We start from the raw sequence: 18959 nt of genomic DNA on the forward strand, positions 1-18959 counted from the left end.
AAACATTTGTAACAGAGTCACAAAGGATGGTGATTTATTTGTTACACCCAGATACAGTACATTACTTTCTAAATGCTAGACCAGGGTTCTCAAACTCTGCTCCTGGAGGGCCGCAGTGGCGGCAGGTTTACATTCTAAACCTTTTCTTAATTAGTGACCTGTTTTTGTTGTGTGATGGATGGCTGGGGCCCATGTTGCAGGGGTTCCTGGGCCCATCTGGACCGTAGTTCAGCCACACCCGGAGGTGCAATCGGAGGCAGGTGGTCAAGCACCCGAAGCACTTCTGGGTGAGCTATAAAAGGGGCCAGCAGACACCACTCCGGGAGCCAGAGTCGGGAGGAGGAGGAGGAGGACAATGCTTGCCGGGAGGAGTGGTGGTAATGAAGTAGTGTGCCTTTTGGTTTGGTTTGCGCTTTTGGGACTGTGTACTGCCTGTGGGACATGGGGAAGGTCTATATAGTGCCTTTGTTACAGCTGCTAATTATCTTCTTTTGAATTAATTTTAATTGACCTGTTTTTTAAGATTTGTTCCCCTGAATTTCTTCATCATTCCTCTGAGTTGCTTCATTTCTTTCCTTAAACTACACTCAAACAGAAATGAAATGTGAAATGAGTGAGGCAACAGAAGACCAACTAAGTCAGGGCCTCAAACTTCAACCAATTTCATTCCAAGCAGTTGCTCAATCAGGCGCTGATTCTTGTTGTTAATTAAACCCGTTCTTTAGTTCCATGGCTTGTTGCTGCTCTCATTGTGCAATAGCAGACATTTCTGATATTTTTGATTTTATCTTTTCTAAGAGCACTGTTAAAATGTTTTGTGGACATTCCTGAGACCTTCATCTTTCTTTATTTTCAGATACTGTATGATGGACACAGTTCACTAGTCATGTTTTGGTTCATTTTGTGTCTCACTATTGTTTGGCAGCTAATCAAGGAAAAAGAAACAATTAAGGGGTCTGACTCTGCAAAAGCAAATCAATTACAATTAATTCAAAAGAAGTTAATTAGCAGCAAAAACAGGTCACTAATTAAGGAAAGGTTTAGAATGAAAACCTGCAGCCACTGCGGCCCTGAGTTTGAGAACCCTGCGCTAGGCCATCCATCCATCCATCCATCCATCCATCCATCCATCCATCCATCCATCCATCCATCCAATTGTATTAATTTTGTTAAAGGTCATGGAAACCTGACCCAACTCGAACAGCATTGGGTGAAAGGCAGGAATCAAGCCTAGATGAGGCATCAGTCCCCTTCTAAGGAGCTCTCAAACCCACACACACACACACACACACACACACACACATCTGCACTCAGTTATACACGGCCAATCACATGTCATTGTGAAGACTACTGACCATGGCAGGACCATTCCAACTCCACACAGACAGTGACCAGAGCAGGATACGAGGCACTGACTGCTATGGCATCAGGCCTCCCAGCATCTTCTAGTATTCATTTCATTCTGCATGTAGGTCTTAGCTGCAAAGTTAACATCAATGGCTCTTTTCATTTCACAGTAAACACCCAGAAGCTTTTTTGCTGGAGAATCTTGTCTGATTGCATGATCGGCTAAGCAGATTTAAGTTTGAATATGTTATTATAAAAGCTCACTGGTGCATACTGATGAAATTATAAAAGCATAAAATGGCTTCAGAAGTGTGTCCTGTATGACAGCAATATAATTTTACTCTTTGACGTGAAGGAAACCATCTGTTAGGATGTGTCAATGTTTAATAGCCTGTTTATCTAGTCAAAGAGCCTCTCTGTGTTATAAATACTCTCTTTTGGTAATGTAATTTGAGTTTGGGGTAGCGCTGCTGCCTCACAGCTAAGGACATCAGGGTTCATGTCCCAGGTCCTCCCAGTGTGGAGTTTGCATTTTCCCCCAATGTCTGGATGGGTTTCCTCCCATAGTCTAAAGACATGCAGGTTAGGTAGACTGTACTGAGGTGGGTGTGAGTGTGTTCACTCTGCAATGGACTCATGCTCTGTGGAGGGATTACTCCTGCTTTTTGCCCTGTGTTTGCTGGGATAGGCTGCAGCCCACTGTGACCCTGCTTGGGATTAGGCAGGCTTAGAAAATGGTAGGGTATTTGAGTTTGGCTGAACAGTGCACTACGACACTAAGCTGCCAACACCGTGAGCATTCTCCATCCATCCATCCATCCATTATCCAACCCGCTATATCCTAACACAGGGCCACGGGGGTCTGCTGGAGCCAGTTCCAGCCAGCACAGGGCGCAAGGCAGGAAACAAACCCCGGGCAGGGTGCCAACCCACTGTAGGACACGCACACACACACCCACACACCAAGCACACACTAGGGACAACCTGCATGTCTTTGGACTGTGGGAGGAAACCCACGCAGACACTGGGAGAACATGCAAACTCCACGCAGGGAGGACCCAGGAAGTGAACCCAGGTCTCCTGACTGCGAGACAGCAGCGCTGTGCCACCGTGCCGCCCCGTGAGCATTCTGTTAAATAAAAAGCTTGGTCCAAGTGGGTGTCCTTAATCTCTTCTTTTAAAGAATCTGAAAAATCAATTATTTAAAGGGATTCAACAAAGCAATGGCTCACTTCATGAATGTAATGGGTTGTCAAAATTTGTGTTGCCTGCATTTGGATCTAACCTTGTGGTTTGTGAAATATACCAAAGAAGCCATGCTGTGTTTTCTAGTAGACAATAAGCATGGTGATGACACAAATCCCATGTTAACGATTGCCTCTTCTGTTTTTATCTTCGATGAATACAAAGCATAGGCAAAAACTCATAACCAAAAGTTCACATTTCACTTTTGTTCTTATCAGGCCATTTTTTACTGGCCACAGTCTTGCTCCCGTTTATCTGACTTCATGCACTGATGTGTATCTCTTTATCTGCAAATGGGAAAACGTTTTATTTTATATGTTGCCTTTTTCATGGAGCACTGTGTAAGTGGAAGGACACAAGATTTGAAAAGATTTGGGACTCTAGCTGGGAAAATCAAAAGCAAAATAAGAAAATCAGGGTAAAATACTGCAGCATCACACCATTGCATCAAGAGCTTCAGTTAGGAGCATCATCTGCCCTCTCGGAAGTTGCTTGGACTACTGATGACATCATGTGATGACATGGGATTTTTTTAGTAGACAGGGCAGAGCGGAAGTGGTGGCAGTTCTCCTCTGTTCTAGACAGGGAAATAGATCCATCCATCCATCCATTATCCACTGCTTATTCGAGGTCGGGTCGCGGGGGCAGCAGCCTAAGCAGGGAAGCCCAGACCTCCCTCTCCCTGGCCTCCTTTTCCAGCTCCTCTGGGAGGACCCCGAGGCGTTCCCAGGTCAGCCAGGAGATATAATCCCTCCAGCGTGTCCTGGGTCTGCCCCATGGCCTTCTCCCAGTGGGGCATGCCCGGAACACCCCCCAGGAAGGTGTCCAGGGGACATCCTAACCAGATGCCCGAACCACCTCAACTGACTCCTCTCAATGCAGAGGAGCAGCGACTCTACTCCGAGTCTCTCCCAGATAACTGAACTCCTCACCCTATCTCTAAGGGAAAACCAGCCACCCTGTGGTGAAAACTCATTTCGGCCTCTTGTATCCGCGATCTTGCTCTTTCGGTCACTACCCAAAGCTTGTGGCCATAGGTGAGGGTGGGAATGTGGATCGACTGGTAAATTGACAGCCTCGCCTTTTGGCTCAGCTCTCTCTTCACCACGACGGACCGTTGCAAAGCCCGCATTACTGCGGATGCCGCACCGATCCGTCTGTCAACCTCCTGCTCCATTCTTCCCTCACTCGTGAACAAGACCCCGAGATACTTGAACTCTTCCACTTGAGGCAGTAATGTGTTCCCAACCCAGAGAGAGCATTTCACCCTTTTCCGGCTGAGAACCATGGCCTCGGATTTAGAGGTGCTGACTCTCATCCCCGTTGCTTCACACTCAGCTGCAAACCGCTCCAGTGAGAGCTGGAGGTCACTGTCCAATGAAGCCAACAGAACCACGTCATCCGCAAATAGCAGAGACAACATTCTGAGGTCACTGAACAAGACCCCCTCCGCTCCTTGGCTGCGCCTAGAAATTCTGTCCATATAACTTATGAACAGAATCGGTGACAAAGGGCAGCCCTGGAGGAGTCCAACCTCAACAGGAAACGAGTCCAACTTATTACCGGCAATGCGGACCAAGCTGCTGCTCCTCCTGTACAGGGACTGAATGGCTCGTAACAACGAGCCTTGTACCCCGTACTCTTGGAGCACACCCCACAGGATGCTTCGAGGGACACAGTCGAATGCCTTCTCCAAATCCACAAAACACATGTGAACTGGTTGGGTAAACTCCCATGCCCCCTCCAGGATCCTGGCCAGGGTGTAGAGCTGGTCCAGTGTTCCACAGCCGGGACAGAATCCGCATTGTTCCTCTTGAATCCAAGATTCGACCATCGACCAAACTCTCTTCTCCAGCACCCCTGAATAGACCTTACCAGGGAGGCTGAGGATTGTGATCCCCCTTTAGTTGGAGCACATCCTCCGGTCACCCTTCTTAAAAAGGGGAGCCACCACACCAGTTTGCCAATCCAGAGGCACTGCCCCCGATGTCAATGCGATGTTGCAGAGACATGTCAACCAGGACAGCCCCACAACATCCATAGCCTTGAGGAACCCAGGGTGAACCTCGTCCACCCCAGGGACCCTGCCACCTCGGAGCTTTTTAACTACCTCGGCGACCTCAGCCCCTGTTATGGACATCGCCCCCTGGAGTCCTCCAGCACTGCTTCCTCTAAGGAAGACATGCTGGTGGGAATGAGAAGATCCTCGAAGTATTCCTTCCACCGGTCAATAACATCTGCAGTTGAAGTCAGCAGGGCCCCATCTCCACTGTACACAGTGTTGGTGGAGCACCGCTTTCCCCTCCTGAGGCGCCTGACGGTTTGCCAGAACCTTCTCGGTGCCGACCGAAAGTCGTTTTCCTAGGCTTCCCCAAACTCCTCCAATGCCCGAGTTTTTGCCTCTGCAACAGCCGATGCCGCCACACGCTTGGCCCGCCGGTACCCCTCAGCTGCCTCTGAAGTCCCACTGGTCAACCAGACCCGATAGGACTCTTTCTTCAGCTTGACGGCCTCTCGAACCTTAGGTGTCCACCACCGGGTTCGTGGATTGCCGCCACGAGAGGCACCGACAACCTTGCGGCCACAGCTCCGTTCTGCTGCTTCGACAATGGAGGCTCGGAACATGGCCCATTCAGACTCAATGTCCTTCGTCTCCCTTGGAATGAGGTTGAAGTTCTGCCGGAGGTGGTAGTTAAAGATCTTTCTGACCAGTTCCTTCGCCAGACGTTCCCAGCAGACCCTCATTATTCATTTGGGTCTGCCTGGTCTGTCCGGCAGCCTCTCCTGCCATCTGATCCAACTTACCACCAGGTGGTGATCAGTTGACAGCTCAGCTCCTCTCTTCACCCAAGTGTCCAAGACATAAGGTCGCAGATCTGATAACACGATTACAAAGTCGATCATCGAGCTGCGACCTTGGGCATCCTGGCACCAAGTGCACTTATGGACACCCTTATGATCGAACATGGTGTTCGTTATGGACAATCCATGGCCAGCACAGAAGTCCAACAACTGAACACCACTCGAGTTTAGATCAGGGAGGCCGTTCCTCCCAATCACACCTCTCCAGGTTTCACTGTCGTTGCCGACGTGAGCTTTTAAGTCTCCCAGTAGAACAATAGAGTCCCCAGGAGCTGCGCCTCGCAGCGCCTCTTCCAGGGACTCCAAGAAGGCTGGGTACTCTGAACTGCTGTTCATAGCATAAGCGCAAACAACAGTCAGAGTCTTTCCCCCAATTTGAAGGTGTAGGGAAACAACCCTCTCGTTGGGGAGAACCCCAACGTACAGGCCTCGAGCCGGGGGGCCATAAGCAAGCCCACCCCTGCCCGACGCCTCTCACCCACAGCAACTCCAGAGTGGAACAAAGTCCAGCCTCTCTCAAGAGGAATGGTTCCAGAGCCCAGACCATGCGTAGAGGTGAGCCCGACTATATCTAACTGGTACCTCTCAACCTCTCGAACCAGTTCAGACTCCTTCCCCACCAGAGAGGTAACATTCCATGTCCCAAAAGCCAGTTTTGGCAACCAAGGGTCGGAACGCCAGAGTTCCCGCCTTCGGCTACCACCCATATCGCATTGTACCCGACCCCCATGGCCTCTCTTGCAGGTGGTGGGCCCACAAGAGAGTGGAACCACATTGCTCCTTTGGGCTGAGCCTGGCTGGGTCCCGTGGTCGAATGGTCCAGCCACTCCATATGGAGTCTCAGGATCGAATTAGTCTGGATCTTCACCTCAGACTTGTTTGCCTTGGGAAGCCCTACCAAGAGCATGTAGCTCCCGACAACATAGCTCCGAGGATCACTAGACCACGCAAGCCCTTCTGCCATGGCAAGGCCTCGATCCAAGAAGAGCAGGGAAATAGAAATTTAGTAAATAAATTTCTATTTATTTACTACTATACTACTATTTAATACTATTTATTTAAAAAAAAAAAAAAGTCGCCTCCTTCTGGGCGGCTGGGCTTCTTATGTCGCGTGGACCGGAAGAGGAGAGAAGGTGAAAGACAAGTTAGTGACGGCGCCCTCTCTCATCCCGGTGTGTTATTACCGTATATACTCATGTATAAGTCGGATCCAGAAACCCGAAAAATCGTTCATAAAATCAGATTCAGACTTATACGCCCGTTCAAAAATGCGACACCTAATTTTTAATTTTTTTTTTTTTTAACATACTTGTTGTGAGATACTAAAAATCTACAGTTCATGTGCTTAATAATATTTAGCTTATGTTGGTGCAAATGCTGAAATCAATACAAATCATGTCAGAACTTTTTAATGTTACTAATATTCTGGAAGCTGTAATATTTATGTGAAAACCAATAGATGATTTTTTTGATTCAGTGGCTTAGTAGCTGGCACTTCTGCCACATAGACAAAGCGTCCTTGGTTTGAGTCCTAAACCTGTTCACTGTCAGTGTGCTGTTTCTCCCCATGTCTGTCTAGTTTTAATCCAGGTATTCTAGTTTTCCTGCCACGTGTCCAAAGTGGTATGTTTGTTAGCTAAATTGATACCTCATGTCAGTAGGACGCTGCAACGGACTGGCACCCGGTCCAGGATTGGCTCTTAACTTTCGCCCTTGCTCCTTGTTTTTGGGGTAGGCCTTCAGTGCCCTGAATAGGATTAAGAGGGTTTGAGAACGTAATAGTAGATGGTAGCACTTTAGATTTTGGGCTTGACAGGCCTGCAGTACACAAACGTGATTACTAGATGAACTACCTTGTAGTGTCATTGGTGCCTGACAAGACCTATCAAACCATTTACTAAAGGCTAGTTACATAGCAGTGATAGATGCACCCTATTCTAAAGTGTTACATTTCAATAAAAATAAAAAAAATCAGCCTTTATAGCAGCAAAAGCTGATATTTAACTGATGGGTGTGTAGACACTTGACATCCACTTTAGATCTGCAGAAGGTGGATAAAATAACAGAGACACCACATGAAAAGGCATTGAACTTTGAAGTTAGTAAATTATAATTATAAATGCAGCTGCAAAAGTGAGTCATTTGGGGTTGACGTCCAATTTGTGACACCAATAAAAGAGATCTGACAATGAGCACTTTGAGAAGGAAGCTTTCAAAGCAACACGAGGCAACTAAAAGAGCTTCAAAGAGGCTAAATAGTTGATAGGTGAATTGCAGTGCATTGGTCACAAATATTACAAAATGATTTATTGTGTCAAAGGCATTAGTCTCGAAAGTCATGACAGCATAATGTTAAATGTGGACAAGCAGCATTAACAAAGAGAACCCGTGGTTGTTAGCTACACCTCATTAGTAGGTATAGATTGACAGGAAAGTTGCTAAATGCTATGGAAGTGCAATCTCATAAATGACTACAGAACCAAATTAGCACCTCTACGACCCTTTCTTAGCAAACATTGTCCATGGTGAACTTCACAAAGATGAAATTCAGGGCACGGGTGTCATTCAGAAACACCAACACACAAAGACTCATAACCTGATGCAAAGGACACAAAACTTGAATCCCCCAGCAACAGAAAAATGAATAAAGTTTAATGAGACTTCTTTCACCTTACAGTGCCCACAAAAAGACCAACTGGACCCACTGCGGTTTGCCTATAGGACAAAGACTGGAGTGGAGGATACAATTATCTATCTGCTCTGTGAGGTTTATTCTCAAATGGACAAAACTGGAAACACTGTGAGAATTATGTTTTTTGATTTCTCCAGTGTTTTCAATACCATCCAACCATCCCTGTTCAGGGGTAACTCAGAGACATGCAGGTAGATGAGCCAATGGTGTCCTAGATAATGGACTATCTGTCAGGCAGACTGCAGTTTGTGAGGCTCAAGGACTGTGCTTCAGATGCGGAAGTGAGCAACACTGGAGCACCACAACAAACAGTCTTCTCTCATTTTCTCTTCACTCTGTGCACCTTTGATGTCACTTGCAGAAATTCTCAGATGATTCTGCACTTATGGGGTATTGATAAAGGGTAGGAGACAGGGTATAGGGGTCAGGTGGAGAACTTTAATTGTCTGAAACTTAACATCAGCAAATCCAAGGAACTGCTTATTGACTTTCACCGCACTACAGAGCCTCTGTGTCCAGTCACTATTCAAGGACTGGATGTAGAGGTGGTGCACTGCTGCAAGTACTTGGGGGTCAACATCAATGACAGTGTGGACTGGCCTTGTAACACAGAGGAACTATGTAAGAAAGGGAGGCCGCATTCCTTTAATATGGTAAGTGACATCCTCCACATCTTCTACAACTCTGATGGCCTGTGTGATTTTCTGCACTGTGGTGTGCTGGGCTGGTAACATCACTTCAAGAGAGGCCCAGCCAATCAACAAGCTACTTAATAGGGCAGGCTCAGTTATGGGACATGCTCTGGTTCCGCAGGAGGTCATAGCAAAAGAGAGAATTCAAACAAAACCAAGTGCCATTATGAACAATGCTGAAAATCCTCTTGCTGACACACAAACACTGACAATTGTTAGCCAATAAATTATTCAGTCAAAGTGTGTCAAGAAATGCTACTGGGCCAAATTTTACCCAGGGGACAATTAAAGTTTAATCTATCTATCTAAAAAGTGTTCACATTTGATTGTAATACAGCAATAAATCACGGTGGATTTAATTTGGCTTTTTTGACACAGATAACAGGAAAATATTCTTTAATGTCAAAATGAATAATGTCAAATGCAATCTGGTCTAAATTAATTACAAATAGAAAACGCAAAATGAGTATTCACCCCCATGACACACCTAAATCATCATTTGTGCATCTATTTGGTTTTAGAATCCAGATAATTAATTACATGGAAATCACCAAGGGGTTTTAATTGACTGGAATATAAATACATCTTATCTGGAAGTTCCACCTTGTGGTTAGTCAGTATGGTAGCCTAACCAACACAATGAAGACAAAAGAACACTCCAGGCAACTTCATGAAAAGGTGATTGAAAAGCACAAGTCAGGGGACAGAGACAAGAAAACATCTAAGTCACTGGATATCCCCTGGAGTCCCGTTAAATCGATCATCAAGAAATGAAAAGAGTATGGCACTGCTGTAAACCTGCCTAGAGCAGAACACCCATAAAAACTGAGTGACTGTGCATGAAGAAGACCATGAGGGAGGTCACCAACAGACCTCTGAGAACTTTGAAGGAGTTACAAGATACACTGGATCACACTGCAGACTCTCAATTTGTCGCCAGGGTTTCTTCACTAGTCACGTCTTTATGGGAGAGTGACCAAAAGAAAGCCACTCTTGTTACAACTGTACAAGACATTTTAGTTAGAGCTTGTCAGATGGCACGTGGAAGACTCTGAAGTCAGCTAAAAAAAAGATTCCATGGTTGGAAGAGACCCTTAGACTAAACAACATATTTCACTGCACATTATCAAAATTACAGCAGTCCCACTGAGGAGCATGGTGGTGGTGGAGGCAGCATTGTGTTGTGGGGATGCTTCTCTGCAGCAGGACCTGGAAAGCTTATCAGGTAAAATAAATGCAGCAAAACACTGGAACTTCTTAGGGGAAAGTATGATGTAGTTCACAAGAAATCTGCGCCTTGGGAGATTTGTTTTCTAGCAAGACAACAACCCCAAACGTTAAGCCAAAGCTCCAAAGGAATGGCTTAAGAACGATGTTAACGTCCTGGAGTGGCCAAGTCAGAACCCAGATCTCAATCCAACTGAGAATCTGTGGCTGGACTTGACAAAGGAAGATCACTCGTGATCCCCATATAACCAAACTGGCACTGAACAGTTGTGCAAAAAAAAAAGAGAAAACATTGTGGTGTCCAGATGTGTAGAGCTGATAGAGACTTGTCCACACAATCTCAAGGCTATGAAATACTGAATTAAACGGGTTGAATATTTATGTGATCAAGTGTATTGTGTTTTATATTTGCTATTAGTTTTGATCACTTTGCAGAGATCTGATTTCACCTTGACATTAAAGTGTCTTTTACTGTTGGTCATTGTTAAAAAATCCGAATTAAATCCACTGTGATTCAATGTTGCATTAAAATACAATATGAAAACCTCCAGGGGGTGAATACTTTTTATGGATATGGTATTAAAAAGGCCTGCATATATTTTGTACATTATAATGATGCCTTTATACTAAAGTCCAAATCCATTACCATCTGTCCACCAGCTACTTATTCTCCCAGTGAGTATTTTTAATTGATGACCGATGACTGTAGCCTTAGCCTTAATTTAAAATTCTCCTGCTCTGACACTTAGAGGGTATGAAATTTTCCTCTAAGCAATGAAGGCTAACCCAGCTATGAAGCACACTTTCACAGCAGGATTGATATTGTGTGTCATAATAATTCTTTGTATTCTCTGAATCTGGGTTTTCTGGGTCAGGTTCACTAGAGATCTACAAGTATAAAGCAGGATAGCATACTTTTAAAAAGACCAGACTATGCCAAATGCACACACACAAACATGGTCCTGTAGAGATTTTGACCAGAGCAGTTATCCCAGCAGAATGTCTCTGCACTACAGAATGAAAGACGTCCTCAAAGATCCATGAAGAACAAGCAAAGAGCTCAAAGAAAACACCCCCAAACATGTGACATAATACATGCCCCCTGCTTCAACCCCAACAGGGCAGACCACCAGAAAGAGATTTAAGAGTGCTAGATGCCTCAGAGTTCACTTATGTTTCCTCCAAGCAAGTTCCTCACCTGTTCAAGTGTCTTACTTGTTCATTGGTTTCGAATATTTCTATTAATAATGTTCTGTCCAATTATTATTTAATTATGTATTTTATTTAATGATATTTAATTATATTTTTAATTTAGTTTCTATATGTGTAATTATGTTCCTTGTGTTTTGCAGGTGGATCCCCAAGAGATAGGATGACCTCACTGGTTTGGAACCGACTCCAGTCTTTACAGGCAGTCTGGGAAATTAAGTTCCTGGAGGTTCATTGAATGCTCTTTGGTGTTGTGAGTCTTATTATGAGTATTGCTTTTCTTTCAGCTTTCTTGAAATTTCTTTGTTGAGTTTTTACCTCTGTTTTTGGTCTTTGATGTGTGGACTTTTTTATTTGGACATTGTCTTTGCAGATTGCCTTTGGGTAAAAAATCCTTTTTGTGTCCTTTTTTGCCCTTTTGAGCATTTTTTTACATTTTATGATTCTGTTAATAAAATCTCATTTTATAAAGATTGTTTGTTGCCTATCTGTCTGCAAGCTGGGGATTTACAGTGATCCTCTCCCTTATGTGACAGTCCTTATATTTTTGAGCTTTTGGAGCCAAAGCCCAAGTTGGCCTGGTATAGGCCTAAGCCTGCCAGTGGAGCAGGTATTCTGGCTGCCTTGGAGTGTACCTTAGCATGGGCTGGCTGATTAGGATTTTGGCCTGCTTTGTGGTTCAGTTTTGGAGGCATTACATCTTTTCTATTTTTGTATACTGCTACATCATAACACCATAATCACTGTTAATCACATGAATACTGAGCATATTCTACAATGTAAAAACAGACTGGGTTTTTGCATCTTTTGAAAGGTGTATGCTGCCAAGGTTTTTCTAAGGAGTGTGTATCTTAGGAAGTGAAAAGTCAATGGAAGGGCCTAACAGTGTTATGTATGGGTCTGCATTTTTGTGTATTTTATGTTTTATTGTTATCTTTGCATTTTTATTTTTCACATATTTTTCTGTTAGAGAAAGGAGGTTATTAGCACGCGCTGATACAGCGCATTGTCACACCCACCACATGACAAACTAACTCAGGATCCCAGATTAGGACCCAAGTGCAGCCATGTAGCCATGCAATGCGTGACACCTCAGCACCACATTAGTTCAGATGGAATGAAAAAGTGTGAAGTTTTTATGGTGGCTAGAGTGAATGCAGATTAACGTCATACCCAGGACGGAGCAATTGCAGGTAAAGGCCTTGCTCAAGGGCCTAACAAAGTAGATTGCCAGTGCAGATCCCTAGCCTCAGAGCCACCACTCCACCCACTCCATTCCACTCCACTCTGTTAGTATTGGACTCCTATAAACGAAACACCTGTGTGTGTGTGTGCGTGTGTGCGTGTGTGTGTATGTGTGCGTGTGTGTGTGTGTGTGTGTGTGTGTATGGAGCAATCCACTCTGCTCACGCTCAGCCACAGCCACGGGAGTTGGTGTGAATTCTACAGAAGAGGTAGAAGTTTATACAAGTGTGACTTGCACTTGGTGAGATGGCACATGCCTGCACTTTTACATTTTTTCAGTGCTTGTCTGAACCACACTTCTCATTTAAGCCAAGCAGACAAACTCAGCTTTGTGGTACATGCATGTTATACGTTCACACAATGAGCTACCATACATTTGCCTGAGTCAGGTTCAAGCCTGTCCTGCTCAATCTGTGCCACTACTGTACTCGATTACATGTCCATCTCGGACAAGATACGACCTGTCCCGGCCCACTTAGTTATGGCCTCTGTAAGTTCACCAATCTAGCGAAACTGCTAGGGAGACTTCAGGTTGTTTTTTGTTCTGAAGACCAAACGCAGCTAGTTGTTTATAATCTGATAATTATGTCTTATGACATTAAATGCACCTCCATTCCTTGCGCTTTGTGGGTGGAGCCCCAGGAGGCGGGCCACTCTGACATCACCACAGATCAGGAGCTCATTCAGCTTGTTTCTTTTAATTTTGTTAAGTATTGTTTTCTTATTGGATTTATAGGCTTTTTTGAGCTTTTTCTGCTTCTATTTTGAGATTACTATTACATTAATTATTACTCTGCACTAAAAGCGAGATTACCTTCATATATTGCATGTCTTTTTGAAAAAAAAAAGAGTTTTTGCTAAAGAGCTTTGTACAGCATCCTCTTTTATATTGAAAACCATTTTTTTCTATTAAAAAACCATTGATTTCCCTTTGGAAATAAATAAACCAGAAATACAGTTGCATTATGGAAAAGCTGTTGTCTCTTCTAAACTGCCCAAAGGCAAGTCTCAGACACGCTCACCGAAGTCGCTAGTCATCACACCCAAGTTGTGTGTTTGTGCCAACACCTCCATTATGGCTCCTGTTCCTGTTTTAACTTCTGAACTTTCCAGTATAAACTATCATTTCTTTTGAGCCACCAACTCCTATCTATGCTGCAGCAATCAAAGAGCTGCCTGCTCCAGTTTCGATTACTTTATCTTTTGGACCCTCTTTGTCATTTCCTGCTTCTGATACTTTGATTTTGCCACCTACTCTAATTTTTGCTGCGGGACCCCCACCCCTGTCCCACCCTGATTCCTGATTCTGTTGAACTGTCATCCTCTGCTCCTGCTCTCAATGCTCTACCTGCTGCATCCCATGGATGAGGGGCTCCTGTGCTATTGCCTGTCTAGTCACTGGAGAGCCCCAAGGTTTGTGCGATGGTTCTCACTTCTCAGTTTATGACTTGTTGTCCTCCTTGTGAGGAGATGGTCCTGCTGCTCTTGTTTCATCTAGACCTAAAAAAATGTTTGTGCATTGTCTCCTCTGCTGGGCCAAAATGTTTATAACTGGTCACCCTGCCCAAAAGACAAACCACTTTTGGTGTCTTTATGTTTACTGTTAGATTTGTGTTAAGTGTGTTTTTAGGAGTATCTGGAAGTCACCCCTTAAAGGTAAGTATGGGACTGTATTTTTATGTATTTTATGGTTTATAGTTGTCTTTGCATTATTATTTTTCATATTTTTAAGCTATTCCCGTTAGTGTTGTTTACAATTTAATAATTACGTCCAGGGACATCAAATGTGCCTTCATTCCTTGTGCTTTGCTGGTGCAGCCCTAGGAGGCCGAGCCATCTTGATGTCCCCATTCCTGAGCCCTCCTTATGGCTATTTAGACCAGAGCAGAGAAGGTTCAGATCAGGAGATCATTGAATTTCTCAGGAGTCTTTTGGTTTTGTAATTGGTGCTATTTTCTTTTGGATTTGCCCGCTTTTTAAAATCTTTTTGTGCTTCTGTTTTGGAATTATGGTTACTGGATCACATATTAGATTGTGTTTGCTGTGGATTGCGTTCTTAGGCAACTCCCTTTGCCTTCTCTGCACTGTTGAGCATTTTTGCTGTATTTTCTATTTTTTATAATAAAATACTTTTATTTATAAAGATTCCTTATTTGGATTTTTGTGTACAAGCCAGGGGTTTACAGTCACCCCCCAAAACCGTCTTAGTGGGGCTTTCCTGATATTTTAAGATATTTTTTGTTATTTTGCCAGGTCCCCATGTTTGGGGCTTGCTAGGCCAGAAGCCAGCAGATAGTAGTTCTGAGGAAACTGGACCGGGTGAATCTCTTCTGGGCTTGTCTTTGAAGTTGCTTGCCTGCTTTGTGGCTGTATTTTGAAGGCCTCATATACATTTGGAACTCCAACTCTCAACAATCTGGGATTTACTTTAAATGTTTGTGGAAATTTCTAGTGTCTTTTTTGACATTTATGCATGCGTTTTAGTTTTTTTTTCTACTCTTTTTGAGAGTTAGTTTTTTCATAGAAGGTTGCAGGAAAAAAATGTATTTTCTATTAGTATTTTGGAACTGCATTTTGTATTATTTTGGGTGCAGCAGTTTTCTGCTCTTAGCATTTGGGTTTTCAGGAAAGTCTGTCCATCCCAGAAGGCACTGGGACTGCATCGTGTGTGACATCACCAGAGTTGTCATCTAAAGGTTACATGTCCGAGGTTAGGATAAAACCAGTCAGTGTGTGGTTCAATTTTTGACTAAACCTTTCCTGGTATAAGAACCTGCTTTTGAGTATTAGACATTGGATTTTTAACAATCATTTTGAGCTTGACGACATAACAGTTAGATATTTGGTAGCAACCCTGGATTGACCCTTTGACTACACCTAATCTCCTGATCCCTTTCACTCAAAACTTCTCTGTCTCCTTTTGAATCAGTATAGACAGGGTATGGAGCTTGGAAGGAAAATTCCAAACTGACAAGGGCAAAGCGCCTCCATATGTCAGGGTGGGTAGACATGAACCAATCGGGGATGATACAACCCTGTATTTGAATCGGGTACCTTGAAAACAGCTGGCCAAATGGTCTCTGCATCCCTGATATTTGTCCATGGGGGTTTGCACATTCTCTGTCTGGGTAGGTTTTCCTGCAGTGTGAGTGTGAGTGCGTTTGTGCAAGAGGGCTCTGCAATGAACTGGCATCCTGAGATAGATAGATTGTTTCCTGCTTTGCCCCCAGTGCTTCTGGGATAGATGTCAGCCACCTATGACCATGAACTGAACTAAGTCTTTTTAGGAATGTTGTGCTACTATTGTGTTTTAGGGCTTTTTTAGAAGCTGGTTAAAGTCACAACATGAAGTCAACTGTTCTGTTCTCTATGTCACACCCAATTTAGGGGGCAGTTTTTCAATGAGGAAATATTATTATCACTTTGTACATTTTGTGCTGCTCCTCCATTTTTTTTGCTCCTTGTTCCTGCCCAAATCCAGGTGACTCAGTTGCATATTTATAAATATTATTTATTTCTGCATGTCAACTGGTCATAACGCTATATGCTATGAATTCTCAATATCTTTGTTACTCTAAGTCTTGCTGATTTTAGCTTTACTTTCATTTTGTAGCTTTGTTTTTGTTTGGGTCTAGTATTTATATTCCGTAATTATAAATTCATCCATTTTCCTATTCCATTTTTCCAGGGTAGAGCTGTATATTTTTTTTGACATCATCTTCCAGAGGGTATTTAAGATGGAGGTGCTCTGCTTCAGCATCTTGGATTCAGATAAAATCAAAAAACAATGCTTTTGCTGCTCAGTAGCTATTTTAGGAAAGGATTATAAGGCAGACAGAATTTTGGCTCTGTTTCTTTTGACTCTTAAGTTTTGATTAGTGTATTGTGTTTTTTTGTCATTTGGGCTTTCTGACTTTCTGGTTTTGACCTTGGCCTATTTAAAGACTTGGCATTTGTTTTTCACATTGTATTTACATCTCCCAGTCCATCTTGCTTATATTAGTCCTTTGTAAAATCATTTTTTCCATTAACTCACAACATTGTGGAGGTAGACACACTGGAGCTGTGGAGTTTAACTTTGTCCTTTTTAATTTGATGCATTATGCTGTCACTTTAATCATCAGACCCATGGCGATTTGTTTATTATTTTGACACGTTTTGAAATTCTTTGAGATTTTATTTCAAATTGGAGTTTTGTAGCATTGCCACTAAGGTTTCACATTTCATTTCACTGTGGATGATTTCCAGAATAAAGACAAAACTATTCATGTTAGTGGAATTGTGCTACAGCATGGTGCATTTTTTTTTTAATTTCAAAAATACTCTTGCACCTCTCTCTTTTCATAGGACATGTCATTTTAAGAGGCCCGGACATTTTTCTACATAGCTCTACTGAAACAGCCATGTGACGATATGGTTTGGCTGCAGCATCCTAGTCACTCTTGAACCTGGGACCATTGATAGTCATGTGCCGAGATGAGCCAGTGCTATAAGGACAAACAGGCAAGAGTACGGTGCAAAAGGTGCGTAGGGCTTTTATTTACCGAAAGTCAAATGCTTGAAAGCAGAGTGCTGCCAAAATAAATAATTTTTATATAAAACAGTGCTCTTGTGGAGGCTAAAAGCAAGCAGTAAATAATCCGAACAGTTAAAATTCGCAGGTTTAAACACAGTCAGGATCTTCTCTTAAAATCAGTGCGAGTCTTGGTGCTTCCCCTTAAAATTGACATCTCTTCTGCTCTGCCTTTACAGACTCCTCAGCACGAGGGGACGTCGACTGACAGGCGCAGTCATCCTTCTCTTCAGCTTGGGCCCTGCCACCTCAGGCGATACCCACTACGGTACCCCAAGCCAACATCCCACTACATCTGTGGGAGCTCACTCAGAGCGGTTAGTTGCCCCTGCTCCTGGAGTGCTCAACAGGAGTGACCCTGACCATCAAGTCACGCATCAAGTGGCTTTATTGTCCATGCAGAATATTTCAGAATACAGTGGCACAAAATAATCCTACCCAGGACTGCAGTGCAACAAGGGACAAATGCAAAACAGGTAAAGAACTATACGGTACTAGAATACATAACAAATAAATAATAGGTAAATGATAGTAATAATTTGAAATAGTAATAAATAAATAATGACAGTAAAACTAATAATAAAAAACAAAAGTAGTGACAAGTGTAACAAATCAAGCGCCATATGCTCGCCATGGTAAGGTGATTGCCTTCTTTTGACATCCCTTCAGTTTAGTCATAACCTCAGTGTGATCACATACTGTATGATTGCATATGGAGGATGTAAAGAATGCAACCAAACAACATTTACATTAGCACAAGCACATACAAAAACAAAAATAGGACAAATTCACAGAGAAGAAATAGAAGAGAACATAAACTCCACTTAGCAGCAATCACCATCACAGATCACCAATCGGAAACGGACAACCAAGTCATGTTGGGGATCTTCAGAAGCTCTCTGTTAAGAACGTATATGTTTTTATTTAAATACCTTGCTTATCATAAAGCTCTTTTGTGGCTAATGACACTGCTGTTATGCCTTTCCAAGAGTTCTCAAACAAAACTGTCATGTCATTGAAAAAGCAGGAGGAGCAGTGACTAATGCAGATTACAAGATTCAGTTCAGGGCTTGAAACAGACCTGATTTAATAAAGATTCTTTTTAATTTTCATTGCTGTTATATATTATTATATAGTACCTTTCTTATCTATCTATCTATCTATCTATCTATCTATCTATCTATCTATCTATCTATCTATCTATCTATCTATCTATCTATCTATCTATCTATCTATCTATCTATCTATCTATCTATCTATGATATAGTGCCTTTCATGTCTGTCATCTATCTATCTATCTATCTATCTATCTATCTATCTATCTATCTATCTATCTATCTATCTATCTATCTATCTATGATATAGTGCCTTTCATGTCTGTCATCTATCTATCTATCTATCTATCTATCTATCTATCTATCTATCTATCTATCTATCTATCTATCTATCTATCTATCTATAATATAGTGCCATCATGTCTATCTATCTATCTATCTATCTATCTATCTATCTATCTATCTATCTATCTATCTATCTATCTATCTATCTATCTATCTATCTATCTATCTATGATATAGTGCCTTTCATGTCTGTCATCTATCTATCTATCTATCTATCTATCTATCTATCTATCTATCTATCTATCTATCTATCTATCTGTGATATAGTGCCTTTCATGTCTGTCATCTATCTATCTATCTATCTATCTATCTATCTATCTATCTATCTATCTATCTATCTATCTATCTATCTATCTATCTATCTATCTATGATATAGTGCCTTTCGTGTCTGTCATCTATCTATCTATCTATCTATCTATCTATCTATCTATCTATCTATCTATCTATCTATCTATCTATCTATCTA

Source organism: Erpetoichthys calabaricus, chromosome 5 (assembly GCF_900747795.2).
Source record: "Erpetoichthys calabaricus chromosome 5, fErpCal1.3, whole genome shotgun sequence".
Lineage (NCBI taxonomy): Eukaryota > Metazoa > Chordata > Cladistia > Polypteriformes > Polypteridae > Erpetoichthys > Erpetoichthys calabaricus.